Source organism: Micromys minutus (assembly GCF_963924665.1).
Source record: "Micromys minutus genome assembly, chromosome: 7".
In the NCBI taxonomy this organism is placed as follows: domain Eukaryota; kingdom Metazoa; phylum Chordata; class Mammalia; order Rodentia; family Muridae; genus Micromys; species Micromys minutus.
The window spans coordinates 40,705,111-40,725,763 of record NC_137976.1 but is presented as its reverse complement, the minus strand read 5'-3'; positions in this window follow the sequence as shown (position 1 = coordinate 40,725,763).

Sequence of the window (20,653 nt, the reverse complement as noted above, 5' to 3'; positions counted from 1 at the left end):
TGTAAATAGAAAGGGAGGCACAGAAGATTTTAATGGTCAAAAGCAATGAGCGTGAATCTGGGTAACCCGGAAGCCATGACTGACCTTAATTCTTACTCTGAGTTATTCATTATACCTGAAGAATGTTGGCAGAGCTGTCACTGTACAACCAGATATGACTAATGAATTTTCAAGAGACTGTGTACTTAGCAGATTTTCTTTCTCATTAGAGAAGTTTTGGGAGCTTAAAGGCTAGATCACTCATAGGAGTATTTGCTAATAAGTGATTATACATCTCAAATATATACAAGCTTCATCTTCACACAAGGAAATGTGAGAGTCAGTGAATGAGCCTGTCAAATTAATAATAATGGCATAAGTCATCTGTATTAAGTAATTTTTACACAAATATAATTTTATTTGTAAAATAGTACATAATATCTTTTGTTAAGCATTACAGTCTAAATGCTTCCAATTGCCTAAGAATTCTGGAAGGCAAAGAATAAATCTTCTCTGAGATAGTCATACACCAGATAGTAAAGAAAAAAGAAAACAAACCATATTCTCTTACTTCATAAATTAAATGTAAAAATATAGGGATATCTTTAGTTTGCTACATATGGTTTTAAAGTACAAAATTGGCAGGGCCCATCATGAATCACAAGTATTAAAGAGGAACACAGTTTTGGAGGAAACTGCACACTGGTGATCTTTTTTAATTCTCTCTTACTCTTCTGGGAACCAGAAGATAATAGCCTCTGAAAACCTATCACCTTGTTACTGTTCTCTTGCTCTGCATCTCCTACAATTTGTGCTTCAGTGAGCACTGTTTTTTTACTCTGTAATCTCTTGTTTGTGCTATAATAAGCACAGAATTCTGACTCTTTATGTCCATTACTTAAGGAATATATCTCGCCAAGGAGAGAGGCTTGAACTACATAACTCTTCATGAACCAGGAAGAAAAGAAAGAAAATCTTTTACATAGGTGATACAGACAGACACACATGCACTTACACCCCCCATTACACACACACACACACACACACACACACACACACACACACACACACACACACACATTATTGTCTGGCCTGACCACCTGGCTCTTCACCTCCACACGTGTTCGTGCAAACTTTCATACATATATGTATACCTATACACATATGTATAGAAGGATCTTGATAGTTAACTTCAAAGCAGTGTTTCTTGTTTTTAATTAGATATTTTATTTATTTACAGATAAAATTCTATACCCTTTCCCAGTTTCCTCTCCACAAGCCCCTTATCCTATCCATCTTCTCCTGCATCTATGAGGATGTTTTCCTACCCACCCACCTACTCCCACCTCACCACCCAGGTATTCTGCGACACTGGAGCATCACACCTTCACAGGACTAATGTCCTTCCATCCCACTGATGCCAGATGAGGCCATCCTCTTCTACATTTGCAGCTGGAACCATGGGTCCATCCATGTGTACTCTTTTTTGGTGGGTTATTCTCTGAGAGATCTGGGAGATCCTGATTGGTTGATATTGTTTACTTCCTATGGAGTTCCAAATATCTTCATCTTTGTCTAGCTCCTTACAAACATAACTACATTATATTCCCTCTGCTTAGTCCAGTGGTTAGCTGCCAGCATCGACATCTGATTTGTCAGGCTCTCAAAGAGCCTCTTATGAGACACCTATATCATGCTCCTGTCAGTATGCACTTCTTGGCATCAGCAGTATTGTCTGGGTTTGGTGTCTGTATATGGGCTGGATCCCCAGGTGGGGCTGTCTCTGGACAGTGCCTCATTGAGTCTCTACTCCACACATTTCCCCTGTGTTTCATTTAGACAGGAGCAATTCTGGGTTAAAAATTTGGAGATGAGTGGGTGGCCTTGACAATTTATAATATCATTATAAATTCAAAACACATGGCTTCACTTTACCATATCTCATTTCAATGTAATTTTGAAAGCTCATTGTATTTATTACTATGTACCCTTTACTTACAATTCTATGGGCTATGATCACATTCTATTCTCATTCAAATTTATTATATCTTTCTGGAAATCTACTAAAACCATCTCTCAAAATTTTCTTCTTAAAATTGTTTGAATCAAATAAATAATTCAATAAAATAATTAATTGATCTAAACAACATTAACTCATGAAAGTGACCTTTTGCAAATTATTTCTTCACCCAAGGAATAAAATGTCTGTAAAACTCCCTGAAAAAATGAAAGGGGAAGTTTATCCTTATGTTGACCTGCACAGTATGTTGGCTAATACCCAGGAATCATTAGAGTGTGTAATAATGATAGGAGAAGGCATATCAATGCCAAATGCAATCCTAAAGTCTCTTGGAGTGCTAACTCTCAGAACCTACCCATCTTAGGTCATGCAAAAATGGTGTGTCACATCCAGGGTAGTCACCTGCTAACCTTAATCCTCCTAGATGGCTTTGGACAGAAAAGTTTGTGGATTACAGATAATGGCCAATGAAATTTAAAAGAAGAGTTGGAGCGACAGCTCAGAAGTAAAGAATACTTACTGATTTTGCAGAAAACAGGGTTTGGGTTCAGAGCATTCACTTGTTAATACACAACTATCTATAACTTCAGTTATCAGAATATGTGACAGAATATTCAATCTCCTTAGATACCAAGTGGTGTTCATACAAGCATGTAAGCCAAGCATTTATACACACAGATGGGACATAGACACGGGCATGATATTGACATAGACATAGAGAAGACAAAACATAGACATAGACATAGACATAGACAGACATAGACATAGACATAGACATGCATAGACATAGACATAGACAGACATAGACATAGACAGACATAGACATGGACAGACATAGACATAGACAGACATAGACATAGACAGACATAGACATAGACAGACATAGACATAGACAGGCACAGACATAGACAGGCACAGACATAGACAGATATAGACATAGACATACATAGACATAGACAGACATAGACATAGACAGACATAGACATAGACAGACATAGACATAGACAGAAAATAGACAGATATAGACATATACAGAAATAGACAAAGACATAGACATAGACATAGACATGGACATAGACAGACATAGACAAAGACATAGACATAGACATAGACATGGACATAGAAATAGACTGACATAGACAGACATAAACATAGACAGACATAGACATAGACATGCATAGACATAGACAGACATAGATATTGATAGACAGACATAGACATAGACAGACATAGACATAGACAGACATAGACATAGACAGACATTGACAGACATAGACATAGACAGAGACTTAGACATAGATGTAGACATAGACAGGCATAAACATAATGATAGTTATAGGCATAGACAGACATTGACACATATATACATTATCTTTTATATTTAATTGGAGATATTTTAATTGTATAACATATATTATCTGTTATATTTAATCATATATAATATATAAATATATAACATATATGATATCTTAATATATATTTAATTGAATAAAATTTTATGTGTATATATACATACACACAGACACACACACACAAAGAAACATAAAACAAAAAATGCAGGAGGATAGTTAGTTAGGGATGGGGGAGAACTTGATGGATATAAAATTACTCCCATTTAATGTGGTTGTTGTCTTTTACTGATTAATTTAGTGGGAAAGATAAATGGAAGTAGATGGTCTTACTGATTGGTAATCGTATATAATGATCATTTATGAGTTACACATTACTTTCTTCAAAGGGAAGTGATGTTACAAGGTTACTACAAATAAATTTGGAGTTTTTAAAAGAATTGAGTCAGCACTGGCAGACATTATTAAAAATGGAACAATGTTCTACAATCCATTTTTAAAATACTGTTATTAAAATGTAGTCAGTAGTAGGCTCTTTTTAAAAATCCTAAGTAATAATTCTGAAGGGCATAATGGTTCTCTTATATGCAGGTGTAATCTAAAAAGCTTTCAGTCTGGAGGAAGGATAAAACAATCCCTCATTTGTTTTGCTTAGTAACAGCAAGAGGGTATAACATATTTGGTTAGCTTATTATCACTGACTGGAACTCTGTCTCTGCTTGCCTATTTATAACAGCAAACTCCATTATAAAAAGAGGGATGTGATTATGTGGTACCGATTTGCTGTGGGAAATGATTTCAGAGGTCTAGGAAATAAACTCTTCCAAGCAGCAGTGTTTCATTAAGAGAAAGCTTAAATATGCATCACATTAGAAACGTGTATAAAAGTTAGAAATGTGTGGATATTTTGTTCATTTACACAATAAAAAATACTACGAATTATTTTTTGATGAATAACAAATAAATTCCCCCAGGGTTGCAGACTATGCATTTCAGCAAACCCTATAACTGTGAATTTATTCAAATAAATGAAAGCATACAATTTTTCTTGGAAGATACCATATTGCATATGTATTTATAAGCATGCCATTCTGAGCATTTAAGGGAAATCCTTCCAAAATTAACCAACGCCCCTCTTTTCTCCCTTTCATTTTTCAAAGATATGCTTTCTTGGTTTTCTCTATGTTAATTCTTAAACTTAGGTCTACTTAGGACTTCTTATTATGCTTTATAATGTAAGGAAATACCACCTTTTTGTTTCCTTAGGATGCTTCATGGCTGATTTTCTTAGATTCTAGTGAATTTAACTGGGATGCCATTGTTTACTTTAAGGAAATATTCCTTGTAATCTGCTTTTAAATGATAAGCATTGCTACTTCATTACTTCATTGCCATATCTAATTATTGATATTGGTCAGCCTTCCCTGGGACTTCACAATTTCTGAAGCTCTGTGGTGCTATATTCTCTTCTTTATCAGTTACACCAAAGACTTATAGGTTCTTGTGCTTTTCCCGTGTATCTTGTCTTTGGACCTGTAGTTATTGAGAGTCACATTTAGACTAGATTATAATTTAAGAAAATTTATCACAAAGTACAGGTATCCCTTACATAGCTTGAATGCTAAACTGATATTTTCCTACAGCATGAGGATGTACCTATTTCGGTATCCTTTGATGTTTTTCTAGATTAAACTCAGAGCCTTATGCATATCAGGCAAGGGCCACTTCACCATTCTAAATTACTGTTTTTGATGGACAGTTTCTTATAAATATATTCTTTATTTGCTCTAATATTCTTGATTAGATCATTGGCTAGGCCATCGATAACTTGAGGTTCATCCTATGGACAAACACCAATTCATAACATTTTTAATGATAGTTTGCTATGCTTGCAGACAGGAGCCTAGCATAACAGTATTCTGGGAGGCTATATCCAGCAGGTGGCTGAAACAGATGCACAAACCCATAGGCAAATAACTAGATGGAGGTAGGGAACTCTTATGGAAGAGTTGGTGGAGGATAGAAACTCTCAGGAAGACCTCAAGAGTCAAGTAACTATGGACCCTGGGAGCTCTTAGAACCCAAGAACATACATGGTCTAGACTGAGGCCTAGGGAACATATGAAGGAGTCCTGAAGTTAAATCTATATAAGGATCTTCCAATAATTGGAGCAGAGAATGGGAGGCTGCCCCTGAAACTTTCGCCTGACTAGGGAATTCATTCTCCATCAGACAGGTGTTCTGTCTGGCTTTAGTGAGAGTATATGTGCCTAAACATGCAGAAGACATGGAGGGTTAGGAAAGATAGAAACTCTGAGGTGGGGACAGAGAACAAGCAGAGTTTCAGATGTAAATAAAAAATTAAATAGTTGGAACATTGGCAAGAGTATAGAGCACATAGTGAACAATTGTGGAGTTACAGTTTGTAAAGTATGAATGTAATAAAATTTCTTAACAGTGTTGATTCTCAATGACATTTCAAACTCTAGTCTTTGTGCTTTCTTTCTATATGTTCCCATATATCTAACTTAGAAAAACTAATATACTGCCCATCAAACTCATAGTGATTGTTAAAATATATCCAACGGAAGATTTAGGGAAAAAAAAAAAAACATCAAAGAAGCAAAACAAAAATCTTTACTTTACAACTGCCAGTTTAAGCTTCCTATGAAAATGATAATTTGAGAAAATAAGTGAAAAATTAATTAACTTAAAATAATTGTTCTATTGAGTTTCTTTAAGTATAGAACATTAAAGAGCTAAATACACTTTTCATGACCTGATTTAAAAAAACAAGCTAGGTACTTTAATGTGAAACTTAGTGACTAAATGAATATTTTAACCTTAGTTTGAAAAACTGATGAAAAATGTGGTTAATACCAATATACAAAAATGGAAGGAGGATACTAATGTTATCTTAAAGGCAGTATCTTAAAATAAGTACTCCTTAGGAATGAGGTTGCTCCTTAGCAATATGTCTCAAATGATATTTTACCATGAGAATTTATTTCAAAGCCCTATGTGACTGAAAGCAGAAATGTCTACTAGAAAATTTTATATAGTGAAACCCATGGGTAGGCATATGCAGAGGCATGTTTCTGTCAGGAAATAATACCAGGGGATCCTAGCAATTTGAATTAAACAAAGTGACTTTACGTGATTATAGAAACTGTGTCTTTATTTGAGCTGGTGAATATCAAAAATATCAGGTATACCTGACACTGATGAGACTAAGGTCCATTGAAGAGTTCTATACTTTAATTCTAATGTCTTTGTTAAACTGGTGCATGCTAAAATAATTAGAGGAAGGTGTACACATAATAATCATAATTTAGGTTAGCTCAGTTGTCTCAGTTATGTGAAGCCTACTACCTATATTCAACTCTTCTAACTAGTAGTTATAATATCATGTGCTGGCCTTTTACTTTTTAATTTGTGCCGTGGTCCTGGATCATATACTATTAGATCTTCATATGCCACACAATAGACATACTCAGGACACTTTATCTTGATAGCACTGTACTTATGACAATGTATTTTTGATCATTAAGGTTGTTTGATCTCATAAACAGAATAAGTTAAAAATGGAATCAGATATAGACTCAAGGACAGTGTTTGAGTCAGAGAGAATTGACAACTTAAGCATAATGCAGATATTAATATCTTCCAAACAGAGAGAGAGCATTAATTAAATGCAATTTAAATTGGAACAAAAATATTCACTGAGAAGAATTATGCTATTGATAAACTAAGCACCTCTGGATCTAGCTTCTTAGAGACATTCTTAGAAACTATGACTCCAGAATGGATAGTCTGTTATTCTCATAGGATGAAATGAGTCCTGAGGTTGTAAAGTGTAAGTTTATGTTAAGGTTATACATAATTGGACAGGAGAAAAATAGGAGGGGAGACGTCTAGAACAGAGGAAGAGGTAATAGGTAGAGATGGGAGGTAAGATTCCTTGAGGAATGAAGATGGAGGCAGATGCATATGTTTCTCTCAGCACATCTCTTCAAAAATAAGGTTCTTTACAAATGTTTTATAAGGAATGAAACTGTACAAGACCATTTGACATACCCAGGTTGGCAAATTATATTATACCTATTGGATCTGAGTAAGTTGGTGTGTTCTTTGATGGGTCTACTTATTGGAGTTCAAAAAGTGTAGTGGTGGAACGTATGAAGTCTTGCAGAGTGGGATGTGTGTGTCTAAGGTTTGCCACAACAAGCCAAGGGGAAGTGAGTGAAAACAACACACTGGGGCAGTCGTATGCACCCAGGACAGAAGCTTTGGAGTGGTAGAGTGAACCAAGCCTGAGTTTCTGGAGAAGGCCTGGAGCACCAATTAGGGATCCCCGCAGTGCCCGATCGCCACCTGTGTGCTGCCACTAGTGCGGGATAAAAGCTTAAATCTTTTTTAAATATTTACCGCAACACTAAACAATATTCTATTTTTTACGTCAACTAAAATGAAATTATTTAGCGTTAAAACTATTTTGTTCAGCTTCATACTTAGCTAAGAGCTTCTCTGGGTGACCTAGAACTCAGGATTCATCTAACATAGGCAGGCATAGCAAACAATAAAAACTGATGCCAATTTTTCTCCTCACTTTAGTTTAAAGACCCTGCTGTTGGCTCATGTTCAACATTTCCAACATGTTACAAAAATCCCATGGGTCATTATCATTTTTGAAAGATCAGTGGTATTGCAATTCTAATATGATAATAGAAAGCCAGTCCTTGAAATGTGATTTTACAAAAAAGAAAAAGAAAAACTGGAGATTTTTCATTATTACTTTTGAGAATTACCTCCATTTAATTTTTAAAATATTTTATCTGCTGGGAAATTACTGATCACTAACCACTAATAAAAAACCAGCTGAAACATTAATAACCAAATTCTTAAAGTCATAGATGGATCTCCCTTGTCTTGACTAGTATCTTCTATCAACAACAAAAATTCTAAAGTAATAAGATGTTTGTGAAAACATGCATATTTAATAACAAATACTAAGTGCAAGTTGAACAGACTTGAAAAATTGTCGTCATGCATGAAAATTATACAACAGAAACATCTGTGACCCTGATACAGCACTAAATATTAAAAGTTGACTGAATAATAGGGTCTGTAAGATGTTTAGCAAATGACAAAGTAGAATACTAGTGTAAAGTTATTCCTACTGCTCTGAGTACTTTCAAGACATCAGTTTTGATGTCTGGCCCCATAGTACAACAGAATTTATGGACTGTTAAGAGCCCAGAGACTCCTCACATATTGCTTTCATGAATTTAACATTTTCTTTTTCTTCTTTTTTTTCTTATTGGATATTCTCTGTATTTACCTTTAAGATGGTATCCCTTTTCTCCCAATCCCATTCCCCTCCTTCTCCTATTTCCTCCATAAAGGTGTTCCCTCTCCCAACAACCTTTTTCTACCTCAGTGCCTTGGCATTCCCCTACACTGGGAAAACAAGCCTTCACTGGACCAAAGGCCTCCTCTCCCCTTGATGCCAAAAAATGCTCTCCTCTGCTGCATACGCCCCTGGAGCCATGGATGTCTCCATGTGAACTCACTGGTTGGTGTTTGTGAACTGTGGTGGGTTTGGGTAGTCTGTACACAAATTTTGAGAATGTAGCTTCTAGATAAAAGCTAGATACACATCAATGGCTTTGAGTGAAATCCAATTTCATAAACTTTCATAAAGGGAAGCCATGTAACCATGTAGATATTTAACTCTTCTTTATCTGCTTTGTTTTTCAGTCCTGGTTTACACCTACGATGATTGCAAGTCTTTCTGGGTACAGTAGTCAAGGCTGCCATCTGTGGTCTCGTAAGTTGTACAAGACATCTGCCAGGAACTTCTGGCTTTTGGATTCTTTGTTGAGAAGTCAGGTGTGATTAGGATAGGTTTGCTTTTATATGTTACCTGGTCTTTTTTCTTGTAACTTATCTTATTAGTTTATTTTATAAAATATTATTGTAGCTCACAAAAATTGTGACACTGTGTATACTCTACAGGAAAAGCTTCACCCTGTCCTTAATCAAGGGAATGAACTCAGTATAGTGAGTAATGTCAGAACATGGAAAAGCCCACCTCATCATCAAGAGAAATATAAAGAAAAGTCAAAATTGTAGATTTCAGTTTCTTCCAGAAATACAATGAAATTATGGCAGGTAGTTTATCTTGTATTTTTCCCAAGAAAAAAATTATGACACATTCATCCTTTAGTTAAATTAATGACTGTCTAATTTATATTTTTCCTTTTTATGTTCAACATCTTTACCAACTAAACATATTGCAAAATACAACCTAACACAATAATATTCACTTCTACAGAAACTGGCTATCTCACAGATTAAATATAGTAATAGATATCAGAGTGATATTTTATTGCTGTTGTCCTGAAGCAATTGTCTTATAGCTGGTGGGGTTTATGAAGTAATACACACATGTATGTATAGTCATAGACACGCATATGCCTCTTTTTTATTGAAGAATATGTATTTATTTTGACAAATGATATCTAATTATTTCCTGGTTTTACTTACAATATAGCAGTGCCCCCCTCCCACAATTCCTCATTTCACTCCTATCCCCACCTCTGTTTCTAAGAGGATGCTTCCCCTTCACCAGGATTCACCACTCCCTGGGGCCTCAAGTCTCTAGAGGACGAGACACATCTTTTGCACTGAGGGAAAAAGAGCCAGTCCTCTGCTAACTATGTGTTGGGGGCCTCTGACCAGCACCTATATGCTGACTGATTAGTGGATCAATGTCTGAAAGCTCCCACAGGTCTGTGTTTGTTGAAATTGCTAGACTTCCTACTGAATCACCCTGCTCCTCTGCATCCTCCATCCTTCCACTAATTTAACCATAAAGGTGCCCAACTTTACTCCAGTTGTTGGGTGTATCTGAGTCATTATCAGTTAGCTACTGTTAGAACCACTGTCTTAGTTAGGGTTTCTATTTCTGTAAAAAACTTGAGGAACATGAAGCAAGTTGGGGAAGAATGGGTTTATTTAGCTTACACATCCACATAGCTGCTTATCACCAAAGGAAGTTAGGACCAAAGTCAAGCAGGTCAGGAAGCAGGAGCTGATGCAGAGGCCATGAAGGGATATTACTTTCTGGCTTGTTATTCCTGGCTGGCGCAGCCTGGTTTCTTATAGAACCCAGGTCTATCAGCCAAGGAATGGCACCACCCACAATGAGCTTGGCCCTCCCCCTTAATCATTAGTTGAGAAAATGCCTTACAGCTGGATCTCATGGAGGCATTTCCTCAATTGAGACTCCTTTCTCTGTGATAACTCCAGCTTGTGTCAAGTTGACACAAAACCAGCCAGTTCAACTACTCACATTACAGACATCCTAGGCTCCTGTCTAAGCATTTTATAGCCTCAGTAATATTGTCAGGCCTTGGTGTCTCCCTGTGAGGTGGATTACCCATTGGGCCAGTCACTGGACCACCATTCCCTAAGTCTCTTCTCCTTTTCCCCCCTGCACTGTTTTATACATGAACAATTCTGGGTTATAGATTTTAACAGTGGGTTGGTAACAGCATCCCTCCATTTGAGGCCCTGTCTTTATTCTGTAGTTGGGCTCTACAGGTTCCCTCTCCCTGCTGTAGGGCATTTCATTTTAGCTCTCTCCCAATGAGTCCTGAGAGGGTCTCCCTACCTCACACCTTTTGAGAATGAATATAAACAAACTATGATATTCTAAGTAAAAAGGTTATTTTTTAAATTTTACAAAACTTCTCTGGACTGATAATTTTTTCAAATTAATTTATACAAAATTTATAAAATATGGATAAATAAATGGGCATAGCCTTTAATTAATGATGTGTGCAGCAATTTTTGAAATGCTAGTAACAATAATGTAAAGAAAATTCTGAAGATGGTGCATATAAAATACCTTGAGATTTATTCTCAGAATAAAGTTATCACATGCATTTAATAAACTGTACTACTTTGAATTTATACTAAAAAACTAGCTATCATGAGTCTATCACCTACAGGGCTTGTGAGGTATTCATAACAGCTCAAACCTTTGGGTAGTTCTTCTCAGTGGACACTCTTTTAGTTAGGAGTGAATTACCTATCTTAGGTTTCCCTCTCTTCTCTTAACATTTATCAGCCCTTTTTGAAAATTAGATACCCTGTATTTACATTTGAGATGTTAACCCTTTTCTTCACCCTGATCCCTTCCCCCTCTCAATCACCCTCTCTACCCCATTGCCTTTCTATTCCCCTACATTGGGATAACATGCCCTCCATCAACCAAAGGACTCTTCTCACATTGATGCCAAAAACTGGTGTCTTCAGCTACATAAGCAACAGGAACACATGGTCTCTCAATGTGTGCTCAGTTTTTGGTATTTTAGTCCTTGGGATTTTTGGAGGGTTGTGTTGGTTGCTCATGTTGTTCTTCCCATGAGGTTGCAAATCCTATCAGCTCCTTCAGTCCTTTCTTTAGCCTTTCTTATCACAAAGAGAAGGCAGACACCTGATTTTGCTCTCAGAAGGTTAAACAATCATGGATTAGTGGGAACAGGTTTCTCTCCCTTTGCTAAACATAAAATAGTATCTATTATCAAGTTAAAGCCTTATGTAGACACATTTTTTTACTCCACGAAGTTATCGAAATTAGTTCTTACATAAAATATGATCATAATAACAAACTAAGGTTAAAACTAGATATAAATATGTGCATCTGAAGCAACAACTAACATATAAGTATTAACCACTATTATATGAGGAATGACCAAAGCTCAGGAAATTTAAACTTTTAGAGTGGAGTTTATTTTTATGTTAAGTCATAGGTAAAATGACTTATTGTAAGGCGGTATTAATTTTTGATGATCAAGATGCTTAGAATATTGCTTTTCTTAACTTGATAATTACCTTTCAATGGGTGACCTTTATTAAATAGCAAATATGATCATTTATAGTTTGAAGTTATTGGTTAAATATCTGGCTTTTGATTAGAGAACATTAATGAAATTATGTCTATGAATCTTTTGAGCATCCTTATATCTCAGGGCCTAAAGCCAAGCTATTAATTGTGTGCTTCATTCACATGGTCTTAATATTCAAACTACTCCCTTCATCTCCTGACTAGACTCCAATATGTTATGCCCAGGCCAGTGTATTAATAATCTTACACTGACATCATTGTATCACTGTATGATTGTTAAAGTACCTGCTGAGAAATTAATTAGATATCAGCAATGACAACATAATTATGCTTCTCTTCCCATTTAATCTACGTACTGCTCAATCTAGAATTTATAAAATGTTCTTAATTTCACTTCATTTTCTGGCTTTGCTCAAATTGTATTATCTTGTATAAATTATCCATTATTCATTTCACAGTCATCACCAAAAATTATCCATTCTACATAGTATCAGCTGAAAAATAATCTATCTAAAGTTTAATAATGAGAAAAATATATCATTCTGTAATTTCATGATCAGTTTGTTCTCATTCAGTGATATTGTTCACATTTAGTACCTTACCACTGATCACTGAAACATTTCAACAGTTGAGAAAGTAACTTATCTTGAAATACTTTTATAAGAGATTATTTGCTTTTACTATTATTTATTTATTTTAGTCACTCAACACAAATTAGAATATGGAGTTTAGCATAGTAAATGTATTAAACCATTTCTGTAAAATATGGAAAACAAAAAGTTTTAATATCTTAATTGTGGTTCATCTCAAGGTGGACTAAGTAACTATATAAATTTAAGATTTCTAATTGACTAGTTAATTATAATTGTGATGTTTTATATCTATGATATCTAGGTTTAATGCCTCTCGTCTATGTTTTTATACCTATACCTTTGAATAAATCTGATATTCCTGATAACTAAAGATAAGGTTTCTTTAAAATTAATTTTAATTTTAATTAATTATTATTATTACTTTTATTTTTACTTTTCTGTGTCATGGTAAAATGTCATGAGCAATCCAAAACCAATTAAAAGAGAAAAAGCTCTAGTTTTGCTTGGAAATATTGAGGGTGGAGTCCATCACTACATTTCTTCAGAGAGTTATGACAGCAGGACGAAGAATCTGCTAGATTATACTTCATTCACACACAGGTAGTAAAGAAAGAACATAAAGAGGTACCAGGCTGTATAACCTCATATAAACATAGGTTATATGACCTCATGGTGACATACAGCCGCAAAGAATACTCCATTTCTTAAAGGTTCAAAAACCTACCCAAAAGGCACTTCCCAAATACCAATTATGGACCAAATGATTGGATAAATTAGCTGTTAGGGGTCATTTTTTATTCAAAATATCACATTGAATTTTAATTTGTACAACCCAACATGGAGATTCAGAAACATACTAGATGTACAATGTAGGAAATCTGCAGTAAAAAGGTAATCTTGTTAAGTATCTCTAAATACTGAGTCTTCCATGAAGATAAATGAGCATAATAAAATATATTTCTGGGACTCAGAATATATAATACTTATAAGAATGTTAGCGCACATGAAAATATGTATCTGGCATCATAAGATAATAGCTCCTTAGAATCATTTCCTCTCAAATTATTTTTGCTTAACTTAAAATATATCCAGTTTTATTTATATTTTTTATTTTAAGATTTTATGAACTTTGAAAATGAACATAGTTGTGTGAACAGTGACATAACAAATATACTGAATAGATATAACAGCTAAATATTCCCACAGGTCCTTTTGTAGACAACTCTGTATTGATTGTTTATTCAATACAGAAAAATTTATTTCATTTCTGAGAATCACATGCTCAAAATGTATTGGAAGACATTTCAAGAATTCCCAAAAGATTATAAAATACATCTCTGAAATTGATCATGAAGAAATAGAAGAACACTTGCTAAATGATATCAGAGCTAAGACAGATAAGAAAATGTTAAGACAGTGTTACTGGCAGAGGATGAACCTCAGAGGAAGGGATGAATGATTTATTTGGCACAAGGGAATATGGTGAAACAGTATAATGGAGAGGAAAAGTTTGAGTCTGAAAGGAGATAGTGAGTAATTGATGTATATGCTCATTTAAAATGGAACTTCAGTGCTAAGAATTTTTATCTTATGGAATAATACTCTGTATATTCTTCATTAATGTCCGACTGAGTATTTAGATAGAAAATTTAACTTAAAATGGTGAAAATGTGGAAATATTTTCAATAGCTTCAACTGATATTTTAAATGAAAATACTAGTGATAAGTTACTGAGTACAGATTTGGGGAAGTGAGGACCCAGAAGTTCACTGAAGCCCTCTATCCAGGATGGGTCTGGAAAGTTTGCCCATGCAGTAGTGGATTGGCTAACAGTAAGAGACTGAGATATTTTTCAAGTGTTTGACAACTTCATTTTCTTAAAAACACCAAGAATTACAACCTAATGTGCAATGAATTACAGATCAATATTTCTAAACACCTCTTTTCTGGATTTAAATCTATGAAGTATATACATCATGGGTAAGTATGGTACTTACTATACCATTGATAATCTAAAATATCAGTTAAGATTTTGTTCATTCTTCTTCAATATTCAAACAGGTGCCTCCACTTCTTTATTTATTCTTTTATATTATACCTTATATCAAATTTAAAGAAACAACACATTGCCTACAGCATATCAGGTGTAATGATGTGGATAAGATAATTCTTTTATCATACCATTTATCACAAGTCGATTAAAGGACAAGATGACAATCTTAATATTAGATAAACAATATAATTCCATTACCATAATAAAAGAGCTCTTAATTTGTACACTCTCCTTTTAAACATTTAAACTATTGTCCCATAAAAGAAGTTTTGAAGCACTTGCAAATGACTACACCAAATACACCTTTCAGAAATGACAAAAAGTTCCTTCTCAGGTATAAACATGAGGCAGAGTGAGCCAACTCTCACTCTGCCAAAGCATCCAGCTCCTTATCTGCTACAACAAAAGCAATGGCACTAAAGAATGATCACTATGAATTTTGCACTTGCTTACTTATGATTGGTTACAATGAAGTTTCTTTTATTAATTTTGAAGAAATTAAAATTGGAGCAAAGGGCCAGGCTTATTGGACTTTTAATCCAAATAATCAGGCAACAATTCTAACTGCTAATCATGCTAACATTGCAAACCATGAATGCTCTTAATAATTAAGTGATTTCCCCCAAACACAATTTGAAAAGTTCAATAAGCTAACTACCAAAGAATAGAAAAAACACAAAAAAGACAAAATCTGAAAAGTTTTGGTATTTTAACACTCTCAAAACCACAATGATTATTTCGTAAGTGACACTGATCATTCGGAGATGTAAAAACTGCATGGCACAGACTTCAAACAATTGTTTTATTGAGAGAATTTTTCAAATGTAGTTGAATGTACCATAAATCTGATCATGTAGCCAAGGTTGAAATTCACAGTCCTCTTGCCTCTACCTCACTGCTTCTGGAATTTACAAGCATGTGCTTTCTATGTGCCACCATCTTTAAACCCAAGCTATAAATTTTAAAATTAGAGGAAAACACCATAAAATAGAGACAATTCAATGAAATAAATTGATAACATGCTAGGCCAAACTAAAACATATGACGAGTTGTAATAAGAGAACTGATAATATAGAAAATTGACATCAAATTTTAGGCATCATGAAAAACCCCATTGATTTAACTTGTACATTTTGAATAGATGTTAATAATAAATTTATTTAACACAATAGCCATAATTGGAGAAATACTGATTAATTTCATTATATATCAGCATACTAACTTTAAGTTGAACATATCTAAGGAAATTTAAACTGTTGACATCACTCTCGATTTGCTTGAAATTATCTTTCAGCATCTGGAAGCTCTAAGCTAATGGTGAAGTTTATACATTTTTCAAAAATTCACATTTCTTTTTAAATACTTGGAATTCATTGCTAGGTATAAGCATTACCATCCTTTGTTAAAAGTACAATATTCACATCACTCTTTTGAAGAAAAGAAAAACTAAATGCTACCCTAAAGAAATACTATTTGTTTCATACTTTGTTGACAATACGTACATTACTTGTTTCCGTGATGTATATGGGCTTTTGTCTGGTATGTATAACTGTGTACATATTAGTGCCCATAGGATCCAGAAGATGGAATCAACTCCCATAAAACTGCAGTTGCAGATAGTTGTTAGGTGTCAAGTGGTTGTTTGTTAGTGGACCAGGGTCCTTGGAAAGTATAGTTAGCATTATTTTTTCAGCTGAGCTATCCCTCCAGACCCGTGGACATATTTTAAAAACCTGTATTTTTTAAATACGTATGTATATTTCTATTTAATCAAATAAATAAGATGTCCTCAATTTTTGTGTGTGTGTGTGAAGGTGTCATTTTATTTTACTGAAAGCCATTGCAATTACGGTACAGTGACATTGCTGTGATTTGTACCAACACTTTATGTTTGCTTTAGGATGATTGCAGCTAGTGTCATAAACATAAAAAGATATAAAAATATGCTACTATGGAAAATAATTTCATGTCCAAGACACCCCAGAACTCAATAGGCATATGTTTTGTGAAAATGTCTTGTATACCAAGATTTAACAAAAACTGTTATGTATATACTTATTCGGTTGCATATTATGATTATAATTTTTAATTTTAAAATAGTCTGCTTTTTCATTAACAGTCTGTATTTTTATTTAAATAGAACCATAACTATTTGAGAAAATTTAAATTAGGAAGACAAAATCATTATAAACTATGATTAATATTTTGATAAAAAGGAAGTGAAAGATAAAGAGAAGTCCTTGAATGTGAAAAGCAATGCTGAGCAATCTCACTCCTTCTGTTACTTACAAATAAATGGTGGCCTCCAAATATTATTAAGTCATTTACTGAGACTTGGTACCTTTGTTGACCAACCATATGTGTTCAGTGCTTGTGCTGCCAGATTTATGACAGAGCTCCATGGTAAATAATGAGTGAGAATACTGGTGAGAAGGAGATCCAGAGATGAATGTTAGAACCTTTTTCATTTTCCATAGAGGTTGAGCTCCTAATAAAGTCGAAAACAAGCTTGTTATGTTAAAGTCATGCTATTGAATTATTAAAAAAACAGAACTCTTAAAACATTAAAAAAAGAAAACCTAAAATTGTGGTTCACAAGACAATATTTATTTTCACGGTTCACTTTGACTCAAAAGGTGTAACAAAAGTAATGAAGCACACATATAACAAGATAGCCTGTAAAATTCATTTTGTGGTGCAACTTTGAGAGTCTGAAGATGAGTATCGTGAAGTATGTTCAAATCAGCAAAGCATTCTTGGTAGTCTACCTGAAGAAAGAAGTGAGCGTGGTTAAAATTCTAATTTGAATAATTTCTATTCAATCTCTAGGAAAAGAATTAAAATAACTTATTTGGAGCTTATGAGTATTTGTAATAAAATAAAAACATGTTGAATTAAAAATGGACCTATGTTGAATTAACTATATGAACTGATTTTATTTCATTATTCAATATTCTATTATTAATTATTTGAGAATTTCACATAATTCATTTTAATCAAATTAACCACCCAAAAATCATCCCCATGTAAACTGTATCCTTTCTGATTCACTGCACCTGTGCTCTCCCTAACTGAGATTTTTAAATGCCCTATCAATTCCAAATTGTACTTCACAGACTATGTACAACCCATCTATACTACTCCTGGGAATATACCTCAAAGAAGCTCCAATATGTAACAAGGACACATGTTCCACAATGTTCATAGCAACCTTATTTATAATAGCCAAAATCTGGAAAGAACCCAAATGTCCTTCAACAGAGTATTCGATACAGAAATTGTGATTCATATATACAATAGAGTACTACTCAGCTACCAAAACCAAAAACAATGAGTTTATGAAATTCCTAGGCAAATGGATGGTACTTAAAGCTATCATCCTGAGTAAGGTAACCCAGTCACAAAAAAACACTCTAGATATGTACTCACTGATGAGCAGATATTAGCCCCAAAATATTGGAATAACCAAGAAAAAATCCACAGAAATTAAGCTCAAAGGAAAGGAATGCCAGAAGGTGGATGCCTCAGTCCTTCTTAGAAGAGAGAAGAAAACACTCATGTGAGGAAATAATGGGGCAAATAGAGGAGCAGGAATTGGAGAAAAGATCATCTAGAGACTGCCTCACCTCGTGGTTCATGCAATATGAGGCCACTAAACCCATGCACTATTCGTGATGCCAAGTAGTGCTTACTGGCAGGAATTTGATATGAATGTCTCCTCAGAGGCTCTGCCAGAGCCATACTGATACAGAGGAGAGTGCTTGCAGCTAACTATTTGACTGAATATGGGGACACTGATGAAAGTGCTAGAGAAAGGAATAAAGGAGATGAAAAGGTCTACAACCTCATGGGAAAAACAAAATTATTAACTAACCAAACCCACCACAGCTCCAAGGGTCTAAAACACCACCCAATGAGCACTTATAGAGATACCCATGGCTCCAGGTGTATGTGCAGAAGTGTAGGAAAATGCCAAGGAGCTGAGGTGGAGGAGGGTGTTTGGGGGAAGGAGCACCTTAATGCAGGAAATGGGTGAGGAAGGGAGGATGGGGTTGGCAGAAAGAAGATAACACCTGAAATGTAAATACAAATAATATCCAATAAAAATGAGGAATAAAAAATATTGAGGAATACATTTGATTAATTAATGTTTTACTCTATAGTCATATGTTAACATCTGAAAATTATAGGATACTTTTAATTTCACATTATACTATACATTAAAGGGCTAATTTAATGAACCCTAAATTAAGTAGTGTTATCAAAAATAGGCAAGGTTAGCGTTTATACATGACATAAGAAAAATAGTTTAACAAAACCTATACTGCATGTCTATGTAAATGTTCAGTATAAAATTGAATTTCATTACTTTCTAAGTATGCAAAATATATACATCAGAGGAACTTGCCACTCATGCTTATTGTCTTTAGATTTTAAACTGAAATACCATGCTTGTGTTACTTTTCTCATTTTATTTTGATTTCTGTTATTGTAGCAAAGGTGAATTTACTATCTAAGCAGGGGCTCTGTAACTGAGATTACTACTACTATGTCCTTGGAATTCTATAGTATGTGTTTCAAAACTGCAGCATACAGGTTATTGCTATTGCTGCTCTTTTGTTACTTTGTTGAGAAAGAGTTACAATATGTAGCTCAAGTCTAAAACAGAATCATTTAGCTTCTGCATCCACAGAGCCAAGAGCTGGAATTACAGGTGTGCACTTTTATTTCTTGCACAAGAGTCTATGTCCCTGTATGTTACATAAACTAGGTCTACCCACTGGAAAAATGATAAATATGAGAAAACATTCTCATTTTCCACCATAAGAACACAATCATCTGTATCTGAAAACAATGCACAGGCATTCACAGAAAATCACAAGTAAAAAAAAAAAATTCTATGGGGTCCTGGAGAGATGGGTCCATGGTTAAGAACATTGGCTACTCTTCAAATATTCAAAGGATATGGGTTCAATTCCCAGCACTCACATGACATTTTACAGAGTAACTACAATTCTGGTGAGTACAACACCTTCAGAAATAAACCCATGTAAGCAAAATACCAATGGACATAAAAATAGATCTTTCAGAAAAGTCTTTATGAAATAGTTTCCGTGAGAGCAAATGTTCCTTTACCATCCCCCTACACATTGTAAACAATTAGATTCCTCTAGGTAGCTTTGCACAACCATTCCCATTTAACACATAATTTAATAATGGATGGAATACCGAAGATGATCTTACACAGATATAATGGAACTGACAGCTAAATATTATCTAGTGAACTCTTGGTCATCTTACTTCATAGCACAGTGTCTTACTGAGTGTTCATGATATTGCTGCAATAAATAATGCCAATTGCATACAAATATAACATACATATGCACACAGAGTTTATAATACTTGATTACTAGAAGAAAAGGATGGGTTACTGATATATATTTCTTATTTTGTGTTTATTATTATTATTGTTTTTGGATATAGTTCTTTTTATAAAATGATTACTATAAAACAATATTGTGACATAGCATGGTAACACATCGTTTGCATTTCTTGAAAAATACAGAGACAGCATTCAGAGATGGATCTTCATCATTCAAGCTTCTAAAAACTTATAATACTTGCACTATGGATTTGGTATTTGTATAAAGTGTGCTGTCCCTAAACAGTTAATAGCTTTATTATTTTGAGCTCAACTAGATAATTCTTTTTTGTACTTCAATTGCTAAATACCATTGCTCT